Below are 20,917 nucleotides of genomic sequence, written 5' to 3' on the forward strand. Positions count from 1 at the left end.
TGTCTGGCTATGGGGCCCACCAATGTCTGGCTATGGCACCCACCAGTGTCTGGCTATGGGGCCCACCAGTGTCTGGCTATGGCACCCACCAGTGTCTGGCTATGGGGCCCACCAACGTCTGGCTATGGGGCCCACCAGGAATAGCATTGAAATGAACGTCTATGTAGCTCAGACGGCTCAGCGCGATTGCGATGAAAGGATTCTGTATCAATAAAGGCGCTGCCTTTGAGTTGGAGATAAGGAAGGCGGAGGGCCCTTTTATGGTTTGGCTGCGGGGCCCCATCACACATAGTTCCGGCCCTGTAGTCATTCTTTGGTTTAATAGATAACTCCATGGAGAAGTCCGCCCTGTGCAATGACTCCTCATCCTGATCCCCGGCTCTGAGTCAGCTCTGCGGCGGTCTCCAGGGTGACCGTGGCCGGCTGTTTGGGCCTGTTTTGTGGTTACCATCTTTATCTCTGGCATTTCCTACACGGCGGCGGTGGAGGCGGCGGTGGAGGTGGTGGAGGTGGTGGAGGAGGTGGTGGAGGTGGAGGCGTGCCGGAATGTCATGACTCTCCTGTATGAAACGTTCCTTCACAAGTGAAAGTGGAGTGTGGGAACGGCGGAGATCCTCCTGGCGGCTGTCCCACCTGCTGCTCCAAAGTATCTATTTCTGGGTCATAGAGTCCTCCTAGGACTGTGACCCCCCACAGATCCGCGACCTCCCCCAAGCATTGCCCTCCTCCGGGTTCCCTCTGCACTTGTCTCCCGGAGGTCCAGCTCTCCGCTCCATCATCCAACAAATGAAGAAGAATCCGGGATTCCAATCTTCTATGATATGATGGCCAAACTGGAGCCCAGGAAGGGCGCCGTAATAGACATCCCAATCCGTGGAAACATCGATTCTGCTACATTGTATCCACTCCGCCTGCCATCTTTTATCTTTCATTTCACTTCTGAGTGGAGTTGGGAAGGGTTAGACCCCCCCATCTGGTAATTGTTGCTGTTTGAGACCCCACTGAGGAGATTCCACCTCTCCATCTGTCCTGGTGACCACTAGTCAGTGACTGGAGACTCAAGGTGTTACAGTTGTCACCAGAACAGGAGATGAGAGGAATCATCCATTGGGGACACCTGTTCTGCTGACAACGGTGAGAATTTTCATCCCTCGGTAGCCGGGAGCATTGTGTTCATACATGTGTGTCAGTGCGTGTTTTTTTTTTTCATGTGTTAACATGAGTTGTGGTAAGGCGGCCTCTATTCAAGGACTGGCAATGCCCCAAGACGCCCAGGAATCATTTCGGCAATGCAGCGCAGCAAAACACGTAGCAGTGCTGTAACATGCGCCTTAGGGTTGCCTTGCCAAAAACACACCGAAAGAGTGCGATGGGCCCTCGGAGAGAATTCCCCGAACTTCCTGTGGGGTCTCCAGGGTGGGAAGTCAAGGGAATTGTCCCCAGTGGGAAACAGGCAGCTCTCCTCTCTATTCCTTACCATACAGTATATATATATTCATTAAAAGAAACAAACTCTGAATGAACATGAAGTAACAGAAGGAAAACTCTGAACACCAGGAACCCCCTCCCGTCCCCCCAGCACACATGTCTGAATTAGATATGGCCACCCCCCCCCCCCAAATGTTTGGTTCCCATCTGTGTCCACAGAGCGGAAAATCTCCTCCAGCTCCTGGGATGATGGGATTTACAGTCCCTGAGCAGAGGCCGAGTCCATGTTATTGTTACATTAACCCCGGAAATGATTTATCGTCACAACGTGAACTGATTCCCCTCCAATCGGCCATTTGCCATGACTGCTAATTGGGACCACGGGGTTGGAGAGGATGAGATTGGACAAGATCAGGCTGGAGGGGATAGGGATGGAGATGAGGTTAGAGAGGATAGGGATGGAGATGAGGTTAGAGAGGATAGGGATGGAGGAGATGAGGTTAGAGAGGATGGGGATGGAGGAGATGAGGTTAGAGAGGATAGGGATGGAGATGAGGTTAGAGAGGATAGGGATGGAGGGCATGGGGTTAGAGAGGATAGGGATGGAGGGCATGGGGTTAGAGAGGATAGGGATGGAGGAGATGAGGTTAGAGAGGATAGGGATGGAGATGAGGTTAGAGAGGATAGGGATGGAGGGCATGGGTTAGAGGGGATCATGGTAGAGGGGTGGGGTTGGAGAGGACGGGGTATAAAGGGATTAGCTGGAGGCGGTGGAGTGGATGTTGTTAGAGGGGAGAGGGTTGGTGGGGATGGAGGGAATCTGGTTGTAGGGGAGGGGGTTGTAGGGGATGGGATTGGAGGGAATCCGGTTGAAGGGCATGGGGTTGGAAAGGATGGGATTGGAGGGGATGGGGTTGGGGAGAATGAGATTGGAGGGGATGGACATGGAGGGGATCTGGTTGGAGAAAATGAGGTTGGAGGGGATCTGGTTGGAGAGAATGAGGTTGGAGGGGATCTGGTTGGAGAGAATGAGGTTGGAGGGGATCTGGTTGGAGAGAATGAGGTTGGAGGGGATCTGGTTGGAGAGATTGAGGTTGGAGGAGATCTGGTTGGAGAGAATGAAGTTGGAGGGGATCTGGTTGGAGAGAATGAGGTTGGAGGGGATCTGGTTGGAGAGAATGAGGTTGGAGGGGATCTGGTTGGAGAGAATGGGGTTGGAAGGGATCTGGTTGGACAGAATGAGGTTGGAGGGAATCTGGTTGGAGAGAATGAGGTTGGAGGGGATCTGGTTGGAGAGAATGGGGTTGGAGGGGATCTGGTTGGAGAGAATGAGGTTGGAGGGGATCTGGTTGGAGAGAATGAGGTTGGAGGGGATCTGGTTGGAGAGAATGGGGTTGGAAGGGATCTGGTTGGACAGAATGAGGTTGGAGGGAATCTGGTTGGAGAGAATGAGGTTGGAGGGGATCTGGTTGGAGAGAATGAGGTTGGAGGGGATCTGGTTGGAGAGAATGAGGTTGGAAGGGATCTGGTTGGATAGAATGGGGTTGGAAGGGATCTGGTTGGATAGAATGGGGTTGGAAGGGATCTGGTTGGATAGAATGTGGTTGGAAGGGATCTGGTTGGATAGAATGGGGTTGGAAGGGATCTGGTTGGAGAGAATGAGGTTGGAAGGGATCTGGTTGGATAGAATGGGGTTGGAAGGGATCTGGTTGGATAGAATGGGGTTGGAAGGGATCTGGTTGGATAGAATGGGGTTGGAAGGGATCTGGTTGGAGATGCGTATTTTCCTGCGTCACGTTTCTTGTGTTAGCCAATGAAATCTCTTTTGGCTCACTACCAGGGACTGAAAGCGCATGCCTGCAGCGTCCCGTGTGCACATCATACGTAGGTCCCCATGTGTTATATTGGCCGTTCTGCGCGGGGATGCCACTAACAATGAATGGCGAAGTCGCACGTCTGCTAAAGCGCAGTGAGTTTCTGTGCGTTGGGAAAGTGTGCGACACACAAAGATGTAGCCGTAGCCCCGCATCGTCCGGCCGGATATCTCCAGTGCAGCGATTTTACATTCATATTTCCTGTTTACTGTAAATATTTCCGTTAGGATCTCCTGTTGTGTTACTTTGTTTCAATACGACAACAACGAACAATCTGGATTGATGAATTGCGATCGATGCGTCTGTGGCGTTTATCCAGCGGAGGGGATGTGGCGATGGCGGATTGATCTAGAATGTGTTCCTGGTAATGTACACAGAGATAGCGGTCTGATTTACATATGGAATCTATAGGAAGGTGAGAATACACCCCCCCCCCCCCCAGTGTTCACACCTTCCTCCCCTCCCCCGCACACTATTCATAGCAGGGCAGTTCAGTGTTGTGCACACAGCTTCACCCGCTCTGCTTCCTCCTTCCTCCATTGTATAGAGCAGGCTTTTGTTCTAAAGAGGACCTGTCACTCCATACTGAAGGATCTCCTCCTGCAACCCTGCATATCAATGAAAACATCCCGGTGTGCATTCAATGAGCCCCCCAACCTGCCCAAATATTGACTGACCCCCATATCCTCTCCGTATCCTAAGATCTGGGAACTTCTCGGTCCAAGTCTTCCCTCTCCCTGGGTTCACACTGATTGGTGCAGAATTCCAGCGTTTTCTGTGCGATTTCCACAAGCGCCCCCCATTCACACGAACCGCCGCGGGTGTGCATGTTAAGTTAATGACACCCCAAAATCAGTTTGCAAAACGCGGTGCGATGTGCGGAATCGGATCCCTTAGGTGTGAATACCCTGCGATCCGATTCTCGTGCCGACCCAAAAAAAGGGTCCTGCGTGTTTTTGGTGTGGTGCGATTAGAGCCAAAGTGTACGACTCCGATCGCTCCGCCCACAAATCACATGTGATCTGCAGGGAATGCAGTGCGGTTCCTGCGATATACTGCACCACATATGTGTGAACCCGGACTGCAATCACACCGTGGCGATAGAAAACGCACGTGATTTGCTCCAAGAGGAGAGGGTAGGAATAGTCGCAGTGTACAGTGTATGGAGGAATGTCTGTCGCAGTGTACAGTGTATGGAGGAATGTCTGTCGCAGTGTACAGTGTATGGCGGAATGTCTGTCGCAGTGTACAGTGTATGGAGGAATGTCTGTCGCAGTGTACAGTGTATGGAGGAATGTCTGTCGCAGTGTACAGTGTATGGAGGAATGTCTGTCGCAGTGTACAGTGTATGGCGGAATGTCTGTCGCAGTGTACAGTGTATGGAGGAATGTCTGTCGCAGTGTACAGTGTATGGAGGAATGTCTGTCGCAGTGTACAGTGTGTGGAGGAATGTCTGTCGCAGTGTACAGTGTATGGAGGAATGTCTGTTGCAGTGTACAGTGTATGGTGGAATGTCTGTCGCAGTGTATGGCGGAATGTCTGTCGCAGTGTACAGTGTATGGTGGAATGTCTGTCGCAGTGTATGGCGGAATGTCTGTCGCAGTGTACAGTGTATGGCGGAATGTGTGTCGCAGTGTATGGCGGAATGTCTGTCGCAGTGTACAGTGTATGGTGGAATGTCTGTCGCAGTGTATGGCGGAATGTCTGTCGCAGTGTACAGTGTATGGCGGAATGTGTGTCGCAGTGTATGGAGGAATGTCTGTCGCAGTGTATGGAGGAATGTCTGTCGCAGTGTACAGTGTATGGCGGAATGTCTGTCGCAGTGTATGGAGGAATGTCTGTCGCAGTGTATGGAGGAATGTCTGTCGCAGTGTACAGTGTATGGCGGAATGTCTGTCGCAGTGTACAGTGTATGGCGGAATGTGTGTCGCAGTGTATGGAGGAATGTCTGTCGCAGTGTATGGAGGAATGTCTGTCGCAGTGTACAGTGTATGGCGGAATGTCTGTCGCAGTGTATGGAGGAATGTCTGTCGCAGTGTATGGAGGAATGTCTGTCGCAGTGTACAGTGTATGGTGGAATGTCTGTCGCAGTGTACAGTGTATGGAGGAATGTCTGTCGCAGTGTATGGAGGAATGTCTGTCGCAGTGCGCCGCGTGTGGCGGAATGTCTGTCGCAGTGTACAGCGTGTGGCGGAATGTCTGTCGCAGTGTACAGTGTATGGAGGAATGTCTGTCGCAGTGTACAGTGTATGGCGGAATGTCTGTCGCAGTGTACAGTGTATGGCGGAATGTCTGTCGCAGTGTATGGAGGAATGTCTGTCGCAGTGTATGGAGGAATGTCTGTCGCAGTGTACAGTGTATGGCGGAATGTCTGTCGCAGTGTATGGAGGAATGTCTGTCGCAGTGTATGGAGGAATGTCTGTCGCAGTGTACAGTGTATGGCGGAATGTCTGTCGCAGTGTACAGTGTATGGCGGAATGTCTGTCGCAGTGTACAGTGTATGGCGGAATGTCTGTCGCAGTGTACAGTGTATGGCGGAATGTCTGTCGCAGTGTACAGTGTATGGCGGAATGTCTGTCGCAGTGCGCCGTGTGTGGCGGAATGTCTGTCGCAGTGTACAGTGTATGGCGGAATGTCTGTCGCAGTGTATGGAGGAATGTCTGTCGCAGTGTATGGCGGAATTTCTGTCGCAGTGTCCTACCCCTATCCTCTGGTCACAGGACATTCCAGATCAGAATTCCATGACGTCCCCAGTGGTCGGCGGGGGGCCCGGGGCCCAGCAGGGTGTCAGGGATGTTAAGTGACACCGGCTCATCTATCATTCTGTCTCTTCCATTGATGATGGATGGACATGGACGCTTCATCTCATACATGATCCATCTGTCACTGTCCCCTCACTGAGTCCCGGGATGGAGACGGATGTCCCCCATCAATCCTGATCCGTGTCACCGGCACAACAATGGACAAAGGACACAGTGATGGAGGGGCCCTAAGAATAACATGTCCACCCCGGGCCCCGAATGTCCCCCATCACAGCTGTCACCGACCTGGGAGATCCATGGAGGAGATCTGGGATCAGGGAGAAGGATTGATACATCGAATTATTCATTATTCCTGAAAGTGTGTCAAAACCCCGAGCAACACCCTGACAGATATTAGATACACGGGCAACACACCGGGGTGTCACCCCTGTAGATTCTGGTTGGTGTGTGGGGTGTCACCCCTGTAGATTCTGGTTGGTGTGTGGGGTGTCACCCCTTTAGATTCCGGTCGGTCTGTGGGGTGTCACCCCTGTAGATTCCGGTCGGTGTGTGGGGTGTCACCCCTGTAGATTCTGGTTGGTGTGTGGGGTGTCACCCCTGTAGATTCCGGTCGGTGTATTGGGTGTCACCCCTGTAGATTCTGGTTGGTGTGTGGGGTGTCACCCCTGTAGATTCCGGTCGGTGTGGGGTGTCACCCCTGTAGATTCCGGTCGGTGTGTGGGGTGTCACCCCTGTAGATTCTGGTTGGTGTGTGGGGTGTCACCCCTGTAGATTCCGGTCGGTGTGTGGGGTGTCACCCCTGTAGATTCCGGTCGGTGTGTGGAGTGTCACCCCTGTAGATTCCGGTCGGTGTGTGGGGTGTCACCCCTGTAGATTCTGGTTGGTGTGTGGGGTGTCACCCCTGTAGATTCTGGTCGGTGTATTGGGTGTCACCCCTGTAGATTCTGGTCGGTGTATTGGGTGTCACCCCTGTAGATTCTGGTCGGTGTGTTGGGTGTCACCCCTGTAGATTCTGGTCGGTGTGTGGGGTGTCACTCCTGTAGATTCTGGTCGGTGTGTGGGGTGTCACCCCTGTAGATTCTGGTCGGTCTGTTGGGTGTCACCCCTGTAGATTCTGGTCGGTGTGTGGGGTGTCACTCCTGTAGATTCTGGTCGGTGTGTGGGGTGTCACCCCTGTAGATTCTGGTCGGTGTATTGGGTGTCACCCCTGTAGATTCTGGTCGGTGTGTTGGGTGTCACCCCTGTAGATTCTGGTCGGTGTGTTGGGTGTCACCCCTGTAGATTCTGGTCGGTGTGTGGGGTGTCACTCCTGTAGATTCTGGTCGGTGTGTGGGGTGTCACTCCTGTAGATTCTGGTCGGTGTGTGGGGTGTCACTCCTGTAGATTCTGGTCGGTGTGTGGGGTGTCACCCCTGTAGATTCTGGTCGGTGTGTGGAGTGTCACATCTGCAGATTCTGGTTGGTGTGTGGGGTGTCACCCCTGTAGATTCTGGTCGGTGTGTGGGGTGTCACCCCTGTAGATTCTGGTTGGTGTGTGGGGTGTCACCCCTGTAGATTCCGGTCGGTGTGTGGGGTGTCACCCCTGTAGATTCTGGTCGGTGTGTGGAGTGTCACCCCTGTAGATTCTGGTCGGTGTATTGGGTGTCACCCCTGTAGATTCTGGTCGGTGTGTGGGGTGTCACCCCTGTAGATTCTGGTTGGTGTGTGGGGTGTCACCCCTGTAGATTCTGGTCGGTGTATTGGGTGTCACCCCTGTAGATTCTGGTCGGTGTATTGGGTGTCACCCCTGTAGATTCTGGTCGGTGTGTTGGGTGTCACCCCTGTAGATTCTGGTTGGTGTGTCACCCCTGTAGATTCTGGTCGGTGTGTGGGGTGTCACCCCTGTAGATTCTGGTCGGTGTGGGGTGTCACCCCTGTAGATTCCGGTCGGTGTGTGGGGTGTCACCCCTGTAGATTCTGGTCGGTGTGTGGAGTGTCACCCCTGTAGATTCTGGTCGGTGTATTGGGTGTCACCCCTGTAGATTCTGGTCGGTGTGTGGGGTGTCACCCCTGTAGATTCTGGTTGGTGTATTGGGTGTCACCCCTGTAGATTCTGGTTGGTGTGTCACCCCTGTAGATTCTGGTCGGTGTGTGGGGTGTCACCCCTGTAGATTCTGGTCGGTGTGGGTGTCACCCCTGTAGATTCTGGTCGTGTGTGGGGTGTCACCCCTGTAGATTCTGGTTGGTGTTGGGGTGTCACCCCTGTAGATTCTGGTCGGTGTGTGGGGTGTCACCCCTGTAGATTCTGGTTGGTGTGGGGTGTCACCCCTGTAGATTCTGGTCGGTGTGTGGGGTGTCACCCCTGTAGATTCTGGTCGGTGTGTGGGGTGTCACCCCTGTAGATTCTGGTCGGTGTGTTGGGTGTCACCCCTGTAGATTCTGGTCGGTGTGTGGGGTGTCACCCCTGTAGATTCTGGTTGGTGTGTGGGGTGTCACCCCTGTAGATTCTGGTCGGTGTATTGGGTGTCACCCCTGTAGATTCTGGTCGGTGTGTTGGGTGTCACCCTGTAGATTCTGGTTGGTGTGTGGGGTGTCACCCCTGTAGATTCTGGTCGGTGTGTTGGGTGTCACTCCTGTAGATTCTGGTTGGTGTGTGGGGTGTCACCCTGTAGATTCTGGTCGGTGTGTTGGGTGTCACCCCTGTAGATTCTGGTTGGTGTGTGGGGTGTCACCCCTGTAGATTCTGGTCTGGTGTGTGGGGTGTCACCCCTGTAGATTCTGGTCGGTGTGGGGTGCACCCCTGTAGATTCTGGTTGGTGTGTGGGGTGTCACCCCTGTAGATTCTGGTCGGTGTGTGGGGTGTCACCCCTGTAGATTCTGGTCGGTGTGTGGGGTGTCACCCCTGCAGATTCTGGTCGGTGTATTGGGTGTCACCCCTGTAGATTCTGGTCGGTGTGTGGGGTGTCACCCCTGTAGATTCTGGTCGGTGTGTGGGGTGTCACCCCTGTAGATTCTGGTCGGTGTGTGGGGTGTCACCCCTGTAGATTCTGGTCGGTGTGTGGGGTGTCACCCCTGTAGATTCTGGTCGGTGTGTGGGGTGTCACCCCTGTAGATTCTGGTTGGTGTGTGGGGTGTCACCCCTGTAGATTCTGGTCGGTGTGTGGGGTGTCACCCCTGTAGATTCTGGTTGGTGTGTGGGTGTCACCCCTGTAGATTCTGGTCGGTGTATTGGGTGTCACCCTGTAGATTCTGGTCGGGTGTGTGGGGTGTCACCCCTGTAGATTCTGGTTGGTGTGTGGGGTGTCACCCCTGTAGATTCTGGTCGGTGTATTGGGTGTCACCCCTGTAGATTCTGGTCGGTGTGTGGGGTGTCACCCCTGTAGATTCTGGTCGGTGTGTGGGGTGTCACCCCTGTAGATTCTGGCCGGTGTGTGGGGTGTCACCCCTGTAGATTCTGGTCGGTGTGTGGGGTGTCACCCCTGTAGATTCTGGTCGGTGTGTGGGGTGTCACCCCTGTAGATTCTGGTTGGTGTGTGGGGTGTCACCCCTGTAGATTCTGGTCGGTGTATTGGGTGTCACTCCTGTAGATTCTGGTCGGTGTGTTGGGTGTCACTCCTGTAGATTCTGGTCGGTGTGTTGGGTGTCACTCCTGTAGATTCTGGTCGGTGTGTGGGGTGTCACCCCTGTAGATTCTGGTCGGTGTGTGGGGTGTCACCCCTGTAGATTCTGGTCGGTGTGGGGTGTCACCCCTGTAGATTCTGGTTGGTGTGTGGGGTGTCACCCCTGCAGATTCTGGTCGGTGTATTGGGTGTCACCCCTGTAGATTCTGGTCGGTGTGTGGGGTGTCACCCCTGTAGATTCTGGTCGGTGTGTGGGGTGTCACCCCTGTAGATTCTGGTCGGTGTGTTGGGTGTCACCCCTGTAGATTCTGGTTGGTGTGTGGGGTGTCACCCCTGTAGATTCTGGTCGGTGTATTGGGTGTCACTCCTGTAGATTCTGGTCGGTGTATTGGGTGTCACTCCTGTAGATTCTGGTCGGTGTGTGGGTGTCACCCCTGTGATTCTGGTCGGTGTGGGGTGTCACCCCTGTAGATTCTGGTCGGTGTGTGGGGTGTCACCCCTGTAGATTCTGGTTGGTGTGTGGGGTGTCACTCCTGTAGATTCTGGTCGGTGTATTGGGTGTCACTCCTGTAGATTCTGGTCGGTGTGTTGGGTGTCACCCCTGTAGATTTGGGGTCCATATCTCATCCCTGTGTGTCACCCCCAATAAGGCCCCTCGGTTTTTCCTCGACAGTCGCCGACATGACAGAGCGCGCTCAGGAATTCCTCGCGGAGTCGTCAGCCGTGTCACCGACCAGCCGGAGAGGCTCCAGCACCGTCATCTGTGACATGGGAGAGTGACAGACGACAGGAGGGGGGGGGGTCTGCAATGCCGGCGACCAATAGTCTGCGTTCCCTCCACGGGCAGATTGGACGCATTTTTCGAGTCCCCCAAACGCATCAATGCGCAATTTTAATAAAACATTTTCTCCATTTATTTTCCTCGTGTTTTCAGGTGACTCTTCCTTTTCACGTTTCAGTAATTGGCCCACCTGGTGGCATATGGTTGGAGCACTGGAGGAGATTGTACAATCAGATTGGAAGGTATGTGGTCCAACTAAAGCTCGCCATACACGATACAATCTGATTGTACAATCTTATACATTTACCAACAGCTACATAGTACAACGGGTTGGGTGAACAGATAGAAACCGTACGGAGCGTTTACACCACACACATTACAATCTGATTGTACAATGAGACTGTAAGCTGCATGACCACCTTAATGCCATTCATTTCCATAGAAGAGGTACACTATAGGGCGATGTGTCCTTACACAGATTGTACAATCAGATTGTATAGTGTATGGTCAGCCTTAGAAGCAGCCCAGCTGTGGTTTGTCGGTGCAGGTTGGGGATGGAAGGGAAGCCACTGATTGGTTGGTTGCACAGAATGGCTCCTTTTAGGTTGTATATTGGGTGTGTGAGACGCAGCCAGCGGGAGGAAGAGCAGGTAGAAGGATCAAAGGCAGAGAAGGGGGTGGGGTGTGATCAGGGGGCCCCCAGCAAGGGAAACGCAGAACATACGGGCCCTCCGCTACCGAAGACGGGAAGATTTGTTCCTCTAGATAGTCCCCAACACACAGACGCATCATTCTGCTCCAAGGACGACCAAACGATATAAATGTGTAAACGTTCCGTGTCCAACCTGACATCAGTGACTTCTCACGTGCTGCACTTCTCTGAGGTTCCTTCAGAGGCCATCCGCACTCCCCAACCCTCCATCCCCGAAACTCCAATCTCCAACCTTTCCAACCCCAACCCCCCAACTCTCAATCCTCCAACCCCAACCCCCCAACTCTCAATCCTCCAACCCCAACCCCCAACTCTCAATCCTCCAACCCCCCAACTCTGAATCCTCCAACCCCAACCCCCCAACTCTGAATCCTCCAACCCCAACCCCCCAACTCTGAATCCTCCAACCCCAACCCCCCAACTCTCAATCCTCCAACCCCAACCCCCCAACTCTCAATCCTCCAACCCCAACCCCCCAACTCTCAATCCTCCAACCCCCCAACTCTGAATCCTCCAACCCCAACCCCCCAACTCTGAATCCTCCAACCCCAACCCCCCAACTCTCAATCCTCCAACCCCAACCCCCCAACTCTCAATCCTCCAACCCCCCAACTCTGAATCCTCCAACCCCAACCCCCCAACTCTGAATCCTCCAACCCCAACCCCCCAACTCTCAATCCTCCAACCCCAACCCCCCAACTCTCAATCCTCCAACCCCCCAACTCTGAATCCTCCAACCCCAACCCCCCAACTCTGAATCCTCCAACCCCAACCCCCAACTCTCAATCCTCCAACCCCAACCCCCCAACTCCCAACCCTCTTATTCCCGAAACTCCAATCTCCAACCTTTCCAACCCCAACCCCCCAACTCTGAATCCTCCAACCACAACCCCCCCAACTCTCAACCCTCTTATCCCCAGCCCTCCATCCCTGCTCCCCATCCACCATCCCTTAACATCCAATCCCCAACATTTCCAACCCCGATCTGCTCAACTCTCAACGGTCCAATCCCCAACCCTCCATTTCCAATCCTCCAATCCTCAACCCTCCAATCCCTCCAACCCTGCCCCCCCTCCAATTCCCAACCCTCCAACCCTAACCCCAACTCTCAACCCTCCAATTCTCAATTCTCCAGTTCCCAACCCTCCATCCCTGAGCATCCATCTCCAACCCTCCATCCACAGTCCTCCAATCCAAGACGTTCCAACCCTGCCCCCCCCCCCCAATTCCCAACCCTCCAACCCAACCCCTTAACTCTCAACCCTCCAATCTCCAACAATCCCTTAAATCCCAACACTCCATCCCTGATCCTTCAATTCTCAACCCTCTATCGCCAATTCTCCAGTACCCAACCCTCCATCCCTGACCCACCCCAACTCTCACCCCTTCAATCTCCAATCCTCCAATTCCCAACCCTACATCCCCGATCCTACATCCCCAACCCCCCATCCCCAATTCCCAACCTTCCATCCCCAATTCCCAATCCCCCAAATCCCAACCCTCCATCCCCAACCCCCCATCCCTGATCCTACATCCCCAACCCCCCAATTCCCAACCCTCCCTCCCCGATCCTACATCCCCAACCCCCCAATTCCCAACCCTCCCTCCCTGATCCTACATCCCCAACCCCCCATTCCCAACCCTCCATCCCCAACCCTCCCTCCCTGATCCTACATCCCCAACCCCCCAATTCCCAACCCTCCATCCCCGATCCTACATCCCCAACCCCCCATTCCCAACCCCCCAATTCCCAACCCTCCATCCCCAACCCTCCCTCCCTGATCCTACATCCCCAACCCCCCAATTCCCAACCCTCCCTCCCCGATCCTACATTCCCAATCCCCCAATTCCCAACCCTCCATCCCCAACCCCCCAATTCCCAACCCTCCCTCCCTGATCCTACATCCCCAACCCCCCATTCCCAACCCTCCATCCCCAACCCTCCCTCCCTGATCCTACATCCCCAACCCCCCAATTCCCAACCCTCCATCCCCGATCCTACATCCCCAACCCCCCAATTCCCAACCCTCCATCCCCGATCCTACATCCCCAACCCCCCATTCCCAACCCCCCAATTCCCAACCCTCCATCCCCAACCCTCCCTCCCTGATCCTACATCCCCAACCCCCCAATTCCCAACCCTCCCTCCCCGATCCTACATTCCCAATCCCCCAATTCCCAACCCTCCATCCCCAACCCCCCAATTCCCAACCCTCCCTCCCTGATCCTACATCCCCAACCCCCCATTCCCAACCCTCCATCCCCAACCCTCCCTCCCTGATCCTACATCCCCAACCCCCCAATTCCCAACCCTCCATCCCCGATCCTACATCCCCAATCCCCCATCCCCAACCCCCCATTCCCAATCCCCCAATTCCCAACCCTCCCTCCCCGATCCTACATCCCCAACCCCCCAATCCCCAACCCTCCCTCCCTGATCCTACATCCCCAATCCCCCAATTCCCAACCCTCCATCCCCAACCCTCCATCTCCAATCCCCAATCCTCCAATCTCCAGCCATCCATCCTGCGATATATCCGAAATGCTACTTTATTATAACTTCATATAAACTGTTACTTTGTATCCTCCTTTCAGATCTTATTATATCATGTCATCCAATCCATCTGTCGGGTTATTCTAGGAGGTATCAGCAGATTGTCCCAACTTCCTGTCCCATCTACAATGTTGTCACCTGAAAAGGAAGTGAAATAAAATCTCTGGAGGGGACAGGGGGTGCGATTGTTGGAGGCTCTGGCCTTTCCTTTCCTATTTTTACCAGTGTCCTTTTTTTCTTGTGTCACCGGGACAGGAGAGGAAGAGAAATCTCCCCAATGGGGCCACAAGGATCAGTAAAAACGGACAATGTAGTCATGTCGACAGGAAGTGAAGTAAAATCTCCAGCAGAGACAGAGGTCACAATCATTGGAGGTTCCAGCCGTTCTGTTCTCCGCAGAAGAAAATGTCTTTTTACAGCAGTGTCCCCCTTAGAGATTTCCCCTCACTTCCTGTTCAGTTAATATGTTGTCACCGGGACAGGAAGTGAAGGGAAATGTCCCCAATGGGGCCACAAGGATCAGTAAAAAGTGATAAGTTTTGATTGGGGATTATAGGATGACAGGGCGGAGAATGGATCTCAGGAGAGAACGGCGCGGTGACACGAGACGCATGTCCCAGATTTTGGGAAACGCTCTGATCCCTCCAAATCTTCTCAGGACGACACCTCTGTGTGGAAGAGCCAATTAGTGGCGATGAAATGCGGCCTCTTATCAGGCTGTCAGCTGTCACTCAGCCTCCTCCTCTCCCCATCCACAGCCTCCAATTATCTGATCATTTCACAGGCCAGTGAGTGGCCGGCATGGGGGGGGGACAGCCGGGGACAATGGAAGCGGAATGCTGCGACGGGGGACACAGCGGAGTGAATGCACCCAGGAAATAATCCCCCTCCAAAACACAAGGGCCCCCCCCCTCCCCCGGGGCCCTTCTCGGTTTAAGCACTTTATTGTTCAGATCTCACAATGGAGGCCGCAGATTCCGACCAATCAGAGCCCAGACGCTGTGTGGGAATGTCATCCAACCGTCACCCCCTCGGATAGGCCGCAGATTCCCTCCACGTGGACCTGATTATTGCGCGACGTCTTCCCGACCGACAGTGAGGTGTGTGGAAGGATTGTACAATCTCCGGGCTGAGAAATAGCGAAGATCTAATCGAATTAATTGTAATAAAACCTTCGTCCCTGTGGGGGGGTCATCACACTCAGCCCCCGGCAGACGATGAGAGATTATTATTGCTGTGAGTGGCAACATTGTATCCGAATATCTGCCGATCCGAATCGGAGGGAATTGTATTGTGTGTGGGACTGAGGAGCGATCGGCGAAACTCTGAGCTTTGTTATCTCTTCTACAGTCATTGTCAGGAGGATGGAGGCGCCACGGCCAGTGCGGACGATATAGGCAGCGCAGAGCCCACCTATCCCATCACAGCCCCTCCCCCGGGGCAGCGCAGAGCCCACCTATCCCATCACAGCCCCTCCCCCGGGGCAGCGCAGAGCCCACCTATCCCATCACAGCCCCTCCCCCGGGGCAGCGCAGAGCCCACCTATCCCATCACAGCCCCTCCCCCGGGGCGGCGCAGAGCCCACCTATCCCATCACAGCCCCTCCCCCGGGGCGGCGCAGAGCCCACCTATCCCATCACAGCCCCTCCCCCGGGGCGGCGCAGAGCCCACGTATCCCATCACAGCCCCTCCCCCGGGGCAGCGCGGAGCCCACGTATCCCATCACAGCCCCTCCCCCGGGGCAGCGCAGAGCCCACCTATCCCATCACAGCCCCTCCCCCGGGGCAGCGCAGAGCCCACATATCCCATCACAGCCCCTCCCCCGGGGCGGCGCAGAGCCCACCTATCCCATCACAGCCCCTCCCCCGGGGCGGCGCAGAGCCCACGTATCCCATCACAGCCCCTCCCCTGTGGCAGCGGAGAGCCCCCATATCCCATCACAGCCCCTCCCCCGGGGCGGCGCAGAGCCCACGTATCCCATCACAGCCCCTCCCCCGGGGCGGCGCAGAGCCCACGTATCCCATCACAGCCCCTCCCCCGGGGCAACGCAGAGCCCACGTATCCCATCACAGCCCCTCCCCCGGGGCGGCGCAGAGCCCACGTATCCCATCACAGCCCCTCCCCCGGGGCGGCGCAGAGCCCACGTATCCCATCACAGCCCCTCCCCCGGGGCAACGCAGAGCCCACGTATCCCATCACAGCCCCTCCCCCGGGGCAACGCAGAGCCCACATATCCCATCACAGCCCCTCCCCCGGGGCAGCGCAGAGCCCACATATCCCATCACAGCCCCCCCCCCCGGGGCAGCGCAGAGCCCACATATCCCATCACAGCCCCTCCCACCGGGGCAGCGCAGAGCCCACCTATCCCATCACAGCCCCTCCCCCGGGGCAGCGCAGAGCCCACATATCCCATCACAGCCCCCCCACCGGGGCAGCGCAGAGCCCACCTATCCCATCACAGCCCCTCCCCCGGGGCAGCGCAGAGCCCACATATCCCATCACAGCCCCTCCCCCGGGGCAGCGCAGAGCCCACGTATCCCATCACAGCCCCTCCCCCGGGGCACACAACCGCCAAATTCATCTCCAATTTTTAATAGTCGGGAAAAAGTTGCTGCAGAAGCAGAGAGTCGAGTTTCATAAATTCCCCTCCGCGGGGATAATAGGAAACACATGTGGCTTCTGTTTGTTGGAGGAGGCCGCCCGCTACATACAAGACGGCTCTCTTGTGGTGGCCCCCGGGGGCCAATACCCCAGTGTGTGTACTTATAGGGGACAGGGGTCCCCCCAGGAAGGCAGATACCCCACTTGGGGGGGTCACAGTACAGGGGAGCTGGGGAATAATTGACACCAGGAGGTGCGGAGAAGAGGGCAGGTTGGGCAGAAAGACGTATAGAAGGCAAGAGAGGAGAGCAGACAGGGCAGGAAGAGGTGCAGTGGGCAGGAGAGGGCAGGAGAGGAGGGCAGAGGAGAGTAGACAGGGCAGGAAGAGGTGCAGTGGGCAGGAGAGGGCAGGAGAGGAGGGCAGAGGAGAGTAGACAGGGCAGGAAGAGGTGCAGTGGGCAGGAGAGGGCAGGAGAGGAGGGCAGAGGAGAGTAGACAGGGCAGGAAGAGGTGGAGAGGGCAGGAGAGGAGGGCAGGAGAGGAGGGCAGAGGAGAGTAGACAGGGCAGAAAGAGGTGCAGTGGGCAGGAGAGGGCAGGAGAGGAGGGCAGAGGAGAGCAGACAGGGCAGGAAGAGGTGCAGTGGGCAGGAGAGGGCAGGAGAGGAGGGCAGAGGAGAGTAGACAGGGCAGGAAGAAGTGCAGTGGGCAAGAGAGGAGGGCAGCGTTGGGAGAGGAGGGCAGGAAGAGGTGCAGTGGGCAGGAGAGGAGGGCAGAGGAGAGCAGACAGGGCAGGAGAGGAGTGCAGAGTTCAGGAATATAGAGCAGAGATATCTGGAGAATTCTATATTCCAGTTTTCCGTGTCGTATTTCCAGGGACGCGGCTCCGCCCGGAGCTGGGATGACACAGAGGCGGTGGCGCGGTACAAACATTTGGTGTGGAATGTGTGTTGTTTTTGGGAATAATGACAGCTGGAGCTTCCAATAGATCATCAATAGTTATCGGTGATCAATAAAAGGGCGGAGCTCTCCCGGCTGATAATAATATAACGGGTCGGATTGTTCGTTCTCAGCCGGGGAGAGGCGTATTCGATGTGCGGCGTCGGGGACGTCTCTGCGGCTTCCTGTCCATGTTAATGTCCATGTGTGTGACATGTGTGTGACATGTGTGTAAACACTCCCCTGTGATAACCCCGGAATGGCACAATCCTTCCCTTTGTCTGTCAGATGGTTGTCACTAGGTGAGGCTGATGAGACCCAGCCGTGGCAGAGCGCAGCGAATGACCCCCACCGACACACCGACCTCACACCGGGGACGAGGATTGTTCATCCCGGCCAATAACCATGATATGTTATAGTGACTGCACATCGCCGCATTGCCGCAACACGCATAACCTGCGTTACAGTATGTGATGACGCAACGCGCACAACCTGCATTGCTGCGTTACAGTATGTGATGACGCAACGCGCACAACCTGCATTGCTGCGTTACAGTATGTGATGACGCAACGCGCACAACCTGCATTGCTGCGTTACAGTATGTGATGACGCAACGCGCACAACCTGCATTGCTGCGGTACAGTATGTGATGACGCAACGCGCACAACCTGCATTGCTGCGGTACAGTATGTGATGACGCAACGCGCACAACCTGCATTGCTGCGCTACAGTATGTGATGACGCAACGCGCACAACCTGCATTGCTGCGGTACAGTATGTGATGACGCAACGCGCACAACCTGCATTGCTGCGCTACAGTATGTGATGACGCAACGCGCACAACCTGCATTGCTGCGGTACAGTATGTGATGACGCAACGCGCACAACCTGCATTGCTGCGTTACAGTATGTGATGACGCAACGCGCACAACCTGCATTGCTGCGTTACAGTATGTGATGACGCAACGCATGAAGGCAATCGCTGTGCTTTGTGTCCCCAGAAAAAAAGGGTGATGTGTGATTCTCACCACCAAGAAGTAAAAGTTCACTGACAGAGATATTAGGTTCATGTATAGTGCAGAAAATGTTCAAACTGGTCAACTGAGTCAAAATGATCCCTCTCTGGTCAACTGAGTCAAAGTGATCCCTCTCTGGTCAACTGAGTCAAAGTGATCCCTCTCTGGTCAACTGAGTCAAAGTGATCCCTCTCTGGTCAACTGAGTCAAAGTGATCCCTCTCTGGTCAGCAGAGTCAAAGTGATCCCTCTCTGGTCAACTGCCTCAAAGTGATCCCTCTCTGGTCAACTGCCTCATAGTGATCCCTCTCTGGTCAACTGAGTCAAAGTGATCCCTCTCTGGTCAACTGAGTCAAAGTGATCCCTCTCTGGTCAACTGAGTCAAAGTGATCCCTCTCTGGTCAACTGAGTCAAAGTGATCCCTCTCTGGTCAACTGAGTCAAAGTGATCCCTCTCTGGTCAACTGAGTCAAAGTGATCCCTCTCTGGTCAACTGAGTCAAAGTGATCCCTCTCTGGTCAGCAGAGTCAAAGTGATCCCTCTCTGGTCAACTGCCTCAAAGTGATCCCTCTCTGGTCAACTGCCTCATAGTGATCCCTCTCTGGTCAACTGCCTCAAAGGGATCCCTCTCTGGTCAACTGCCTCAAAATGATCTCTCTCTGGTCAACTGCCTCAAAGTGATCCCTCTGTGGTCAACTGCCTCAAAGGGATCCCTCTCTGGTCAACTGCCTCAAAATGATCCCTCTCTGGTCAACTGCCTCAAAATGATCCCTCTCTGGTCAACTGCCTCAAAATGATCCCTCTCTGGTCAACTGCCTCATAGTGATCTCTCTCTGGTCAACTGCCTCAAAATGATCCCTCTCTGGTCAACTGCCTCAAAGTGATCCCTCTCTGGTCAACTGCCTCAAAGTGATCCCTCTCTGGTCAACTGCCTCAAAATGATCCCTCTCTGGTCAACTGCCTCATAGTGATCCCTCTCTGGTCAACTGCCTCAAAGGGATCCCTCTTTGGTCAACTGCCTGAAAATGATCTCTCTCTGGTCAACTGCCTCAAAGTGATCCCTCTCTGGTCAACTGCCTCAAAGTGATCCCTCTCTGGTCAACTGCCTCAAAATGATCCCTCTCTGGTCAACTGCCTCATAGTGATCCCTCTCTGGTCAACTGCCTCAAAGGGATCCCTCTCTGGTCAACTGAGTCAAAGTGATCCCTCTCTGGTCAACTGCCTCAAAGTGATCCCTCTCTGGTCAACTGAGTCAAAGTGATCCCTCTCTGGTCAGCTGTCTCAAAATTATCCCTCTCTGGTCAGTGGAGTCAAAGCGATCCCTCTCTGGTCAACTGAGTCAAAGTGATCCCTCTCTGGTCAACTGAGTCAAAGTGATCCCTCTCTGGTCAACTGAGTCAAAGTGATCCCTCTGTGGTCAGCTGCCTCAAAATTATCCCTCTCTGGTCAGTGGAGTCAAAGCGATCCCTCTCTGGTCAACTTCCTCAAAGTGATCCCTCTCTGGTCAACTTCCTCAAAGTGATCCCTCTCTGGTCAACTTCCTCAAAGTGATCCCTCTCCCAATGAGGAATCCTGGTTCCACTGGCTACCGTCTGAGGAGGACAAATGTGCTACATTGGAGGACAATCAAGGTGCTGCCCTCATGCGGATTGGTTGCACTTCCTGCAGCTCACTTCCGATACAATCTGAACAACAGGGAATTGGCTGAAAGTTTCCAACCTCGCGAAGCGCCCTGCTGGGCTCTGATATGTCTGTGTACACCGGGCACTACACGCTCTCACAAGGAAGTCCCACATATTCTAAGGGCCAGTCCCCCCGCAACGACGGTTCAGTAATCGGAGGAGTCTGAAAGTTACCCAACAGGCTGCTTATTAAAGTGAGGATGATGATGACACATTCCCCCAAAGTCACTGTGAGGAGCACTGCTACAGGGTGTCACAGGGAGAGGGGGAGGGGCAGATTAATAAAAAGGTCAATTAAAGGAGACCCGTCATGAGGGACACATGGAAGCTGCTATTGCTGAATTCTTCTGAAAATGCTGTTTATCTGGCTGTGCTCTTCATCCTCCGGCTGCAGCAGGTGGAGATAGGACAGAACAATCGCCCATTGAAGGGCCCAACGTTGAGGATGAACGATTCCCCAATGTCGGAGGAACCAGGGGGGGACTGACAACTCATGGGGCCCCCGGGCAATAGGGGATCATGGGGCCCCTAGGCAATAGGGGATCATGGGGCTCCTGTGTCCTTGCCCAAACAAAAAAGTCTATGAAAAAGGTACCAGGGGCATCTCATGGGGCCCCCTACTGACCCCGGGCCCCCGGGCAGTGCCCGAGTTTCCAAATGGTCAGTCCGCCCCGGGAGGAACACATTTTTTCGATCGCGCCATTTAATGAACCATCGCTCGTATCGTACGACAATCTGACGCACATTTATTGTTCGCTCTCATAGAAAAGTGAGATCCCCCCCCCCTGGAAAATTCCACCTTGCGTTCCATACCGGTCGGAGATTCTCACTGGGATTGGACGGTGTGTGCCCCCCCCCCCCCCCATAAATGGATGAATGACTGCCCCCCATAACAATGGCCGCATTGAGCTCTGTGAAGAGTCTGGATGGAGCACTTGTAAGAGATCAAAGGAGAAGCTGCATCAAAGCCGGGGG

Source organism: Staurois parvus, unplaced genomic scaffold (assembly GCF_062004578.1).
Source record: "Staurois parvus isolate SC_StPar_1 unplaced genomic scaffold, SC_StPar_1.0 ptg003440l, whole genome shotgun sequence".
Taxonomy (NCBI): domain Eukaryota; kingdom Metazoa; phylum Chordata; class Amphibia; order Anura; family Ranidae; genus Staurois; species Staurois parvus.